This window comes from Cupressus sempervirens, chromosome 3, assembly GCF_028749045.1.
Source record: "Cupressus sempervirens isolate cs-2001-9-10 chromosome 3, ASM2874904v1, whole genome shotgun sequence".
Taxonomy (NCBI): Eukaryota; Viridiplantae; Streptophyta; class Pinopsida; order Cupressales; family Cupressaceae; genus Cupressus; species Cupressus sempervirens.
Window position 1 is genome coordinate 255,922,201 of NC_143120.1, and position 5,208 is coordinate 255,927,408.

The 5,208-nt window shown below is 34.9% G+C and overlaps 1 long non-coding RNA gene across 3 annotated transcripts; it reads left to right on the forward strand.

Moving 5' to 3' along the window:
* Positions 1–615: 615 nt before the first annotated feature.
* On the forward strand, positions 616–4,992 carry LOC149565844 (uncharacterized). 3 transcript variants are annotated; one of them, XR_016362077.1, is made up of 3 exons: positions 616–2,910; positions 3,028–3,694; positions 3,822–4,992. It is a non-coding gene; the product is annotated as an uncharacterized LOC149565844 (long non-coding RNA). The 3 variants fall into 3 exon arrangements; XR_016362074.1 differs by having other exon boundaries at positions 616–3,694; positions 3,816–4,992; XR_016362076.1 differs by having other exon boundaries at positions 616–3,694.
* Positions 4,993–5,208: the final 216 nt, after the last annotated feature.

The following is a 5,208-nucleotide window of genomic DNA, read 5'->3' on the forward strand; positions in this document are numbered from 1 at the left end:
GTATCACTAAATCCTTTATGGTGGATAATACATATGGTGATATCTAACAACATGCCATAAAGGTAATCCTTTAAGTTCATTATGGTGGGAGATTCTTGTAATAGTTCCTAATGACATGCCATAATGGTAGAAATCCTAATACTTTATGGTGGATAACACATATGGTGATATTCAACGATACACCATTAAGCTAATTTCTACATCCGCTATGTTGGATATTGTAAGAGTTAATATTTTTCCACCTTACATATAAAAGCCTCCCTAGCTAAAGAGGGAGTGTTGAAAAGTAGCGTCAGGAGGACAAACTAGAACTTATTAAGAATTCCTCCGTAGCTAAGAGGGAGTGTTGATTTTATTGTAGCTATGGTTGGATTCCTTCAGGATGACATAGATAACATAAAGGTTGTGATACTATAATTATTGTATTAACAATAATCATATTATATATGTTATATCAAAATTGAGATATAATTATTATATTAATAATAATATATTTTAATTATTATATTATATAATAATATAATAATAATATGTTAATATTAATTATAATATATAATAATATTATAATTATTTTATGGTGCCCCTTGGTGAAAAGATACCTCATGCATATATATATAAGGAGATATGTGATCTCATTTAAAATGATAAGACAATTGAATTAAAATGCAGAAAAATTAACAAAAGGAACAAGGCTGAAGTTTCTTTTCCAGCAGGACTGCTACAACCACTTCCTATTCCCAATCAAAAGTGGGAACATCTCTTAATTTCATTAAAGGGCTGCCTACGGTGAATGGTAAGGATTGTGTTTTGCTTTGTTGGACAAACTTACTAATATGCTCATTTTATGCCAATGCCATAAGAATTTAATGCACCCCAAATTGATGGCCTGTTTTTTGAGCAATATTTCAAATTTTCTGGAGTGCCAAAGAGGACCATAATTGACAAAGATAGTATATTCATCAGTATTTTTGGCAAGAGTTTATGAAGATGGCTGGAATGGAACTTTATCATAGTACTGGTTATCATCCTCAAATGGATGGTAAAATCGAAATTGTTAAGAAATGGCCCGAAGACCATTTGAGGAACTACGTTTTGGGGCATCAAAAAGCATGGGCAAAGTGGTTACATTTCGCAGAATTCTGTTACAATATGTATCACATGACCATATGTATGAATCCTTTCAAAGCTTTATATGGTTATGAAGCTTCTACTTTGTGGATTTCATTTTTTCTGGTTCTAGAACTGCAAAGTCTCTTGAATGGGCTAAAGAGAATCAAGATATCCTTAAAACACTCAAAGAAAATATTCAAATTGCACAACAGTAGCAAAAGAAATATGCTGATCACCATCAACTTGAGAGTTTCTTTGAGGTGGGAGACAGGGTATTTGTGCATTTTCAACTTTACAAACAATCTTCATTGAAAGTAAGTGGTGCAGGAAAGCTTAAACCAAGGTTTTATGGGTCTTTTAAGGTTAACTAAGAGAATTGCTGAAGTAGCATATTAATCCTAGGTGCCCTTTGCAAACAAGATTAAAAATGTATTCAATTTATCATGCCTAAAAAGGGCACTCAAACAATATGTGACTACTTTAACGGAATTGCCTTCCATGGATGAGGATGGTAAATTGATACTTCTAGAAACATTTTTACAAGTAAAGAAGAACCAATTGAGGAATAAAGTAGTTTTTGAATATCTCATCAAGTGGAAAAACTTGCCAGATGCAATAGGGGAAGGTAACGAGATTCTTAGGCATCCTAGTCTTCAAATGCGTAAGGAGGAGCATTCTTTGGGTGGGGAGGACTTTAATGTCCCCCATTCAAATTATGAGAATTAGCAACACATTGGTTGTTGTTTCCTTGTATTAACCAAGAAGAAGAAGACTTAGAGCATCACTGGACAAACATTGGAGTCTTTGACTTGTTCTCAATTCTAAGTTTTAAACTAGTTTAGTTTGTTTCCTAAATTTCTTTACTAAAATATAGTATATTAATTTGTTGTTTCAAGTTGTATGTGGACATTGAAATTTCATCAAACTAAAAAATTAAGATACATCCGCGTCTGAGTCAGTTGTAGGGTTTGCCACTGCCTCAGTAGATGCTTGTCCATCTAGGTATCTAGGCACGCATGCTAGATATAGGGCTTGGAAGTATTGCTTTGAAGGACCCGAAATTACTACCGTGATTTGCAAAAATGTGATAAAGTAATTAGTGGAGGCATATCCCATTTGAAATACCACCTTGGAGGGATCAAAAAGCATGACATAAGGGTTTGTAACAACACCATAGAAAGAATAGAAAGATAAATGAATGCCTTGCTTGATGCCCAAGAAGAGAAAGAATGTGAAGGGAAAAGGCAAAAATAGCCACGAGCGAAGCCATTTCTAAATCTCAACGTATCCCATCACGTCTTCTTTTTAAAATCATTTATTATTTCTAAGCACCATTATTAGTTTGGACTTTGCTAAAACAATTTAGATTCAACTCAAATTATAAAGGATCATAATGAAATAATGTGGGTGTTGACCAGGTATCCTCCTCAACCTTGAAGAAGAAGAAACAACACTCGAGGGCATAGTGGGCTCTCCTTGCAGCCAATATATCCACAAATCCACTATCTACTCAATCACCACTTCTGCTATTTCTAGTGGACTACCACCATTAGTGTTACGGTCATGGTTTATAGGGAAGATTTTTTGTACACAGAAAGACACCTGAAGCACAACCATCATTTGAGGGTAGTGGGTGAATAATGATGTGCATTAGCAAGTAGACATTCAATGTGTCCATTTTTGGTACCTAAACAACATCGCCTTCAATGTTCCAACAAATCCATATTGGCTGAATTTTGTTATCGAAATTCGTAGGAAAGGGATACAAGGTACCTTCTCCTATAGACTTGAAAGTGGGAGGTTAGTTCACTTGTTTTAATTTTTAAATTTTTTACATTTTTACTTATTTTTGTTGAATTTAAATTAATTTTTAATCAAAATTGTGTACTTAAAGTTAATTTTGTTTTGTACTTGTAGGTTGCTCAAAGATGCAGTTTCTAGGGCTAAAGATGTGGTAGAAGAGCAAAAATTACAATGGAAACAATCTGGCTGCACCATTCTTTTAGATGGATGGATGGATGGAAAAAATCACTAACATCAACTTTTTAATTTCTTGCAAGGATGCCTCCAACAAGGTAAAGACAATTGAAACTTTAGCTCTAATGTAAGAGCAAGTTGTAATGGAGATGGAGATTGATAATGTGGTGCAAATTATAACCAACTATGCAATGACATATGCGGCAACAGGTAGGATTGACCAAGATAAATATAGTACACAATTTTGGTCTCCTTGTGCGATGCGTGTCCTTGACCTTCTTTTGGAGGAGATAGGGAAGCTAGATTGAGTGAGACCGATTGTAGAGGATGCAAGAAAGATAACAAAATACATCTACAATCACCCTTGGGTTCTTTGCTTGATGAGAGAACACACCCAAGGGGAGGAGTTGGTTAGAGTGGGAGTTCACAAGGTTCAACGATTTTCTTTATATTGCAAAGTATTATTACTTCTTTAACGGATTTGAAGCAAATGTTTGTGAGTCAAGCATGGCTAGACTCAAGTTATTCAAAGAAGCCTATTGGAGAAAATGTTGCATATACTGTCTTTGACAACCAATTTGCACGAAGTGCTACAAAAGTTGCCAAGGTAACTTGGAAACTTCAAAAGTTGGATATTTAATTTTTTTGTATTCAAGAATCACGTCTTTCATTAATAATTTATAACTCCAGTCTCTAATGATTAACAATAATCTTTTTCTACTTTTCAGTTGCAGGTGTCAGAGCCCTTGGTTAGAGTTCTTCGTTTTGTAGTTGCAGATCAAACCTTAGTGGGGTATCTTTATGAGGCTGTGGAGAAGGTCAAAAAGGTTATAAAAAATTACTGCAAGGGAACTTATTAATAGATGGAACAATCAGCTCCACCAAACCATTCATGCATCGGGTTGCTTGCTTAACCCTCGTTTATGCTTCTCTCCATCCAACTTAGATCCCAGTGGTGAGGTCATGGAGGGAATCATTGAATCATGCAGAGGATGGTTTTTGAGGTTGAGGTGAGAGACAGCATTGTGTCTGAATTGGAAGTGTATTAGAGTGCAAGGGGCAAACTATTCTCTTCAGACATGGCAAAGGGAGGAAGAGACACTCAAATCCCGGTCCAATATTTGAAATTTTGGAGTCTCACATTCATGATAAGTTGATAAAAAGTAAGTTACCAAAATATGTTTTCACCTTGCTTTCTGACTCCTTGATATTTTATTTTGCAGATGTTTTTGGTGAAATTGGGGCGGAAATGCCTAAAATCAGCAAAGACTTGCCTTTCGAATCTTATGCCAACCTTGTAGTTCATCTATTTGTGAGTGCAATTGGAGCTTGTTTGAGGCCATTCACATGAAGAAGAGGAACACGTTAGCACAAAACACCTTGTTGACCTTGTCTTTGTGCAATATAACCTTTGACTCAACTTAAGCCTTCTGGATTATTGTCGCAGAAATCAGAAATGTCATGGATTCAGAAGTATGCTTTTGGGGATCTCTTTTTATTACTGGTAATTCTAAAGATTTATCATATTCCTAATAAAACTATGAAAACACATAATGCTATGTATTGTTCCTTGAAGGAACTCATTGGTTTGGATGCCACATATAAGGGGGTATCTGTTACAGTGACCATACCTCAAGGCTTATTCCATTATGGAAACTCTTAGTATTTTGTTATGCAAAAGTAGTGTTGAATCCTCCATTTCTAAATACTCTAAAGGTACAGAGCGAATATTCCAGTTACACTTAGCTATTACATTCTTACATTCTCTCATCCTGATGATGGATCACAGAGTGTGATCTGAAACGTTAATGCTAAAAAACACACAGACAATCGAATCCAAAAACAAAATTTCATATGACAAATGGATTGTGGAAATCTGATAATGCTAATTCCAGTTACAGCTAAGCATCAGCATTTGTTCATTTGATATGCAAGTGTACAATAATTAACAATCATCTTTCCACACAACCTGGAAAGAATTCATGATTATCCTTGTACTATGAATGTAATAGGTATTTTGACTTTATGATTTAAGTTGATTTTCTGCTCACTTTATGTTTTGAATAGAATCAGCAATACACTTAATCATTTGTACTTTAAGATATTTGCAGGAACAAATAG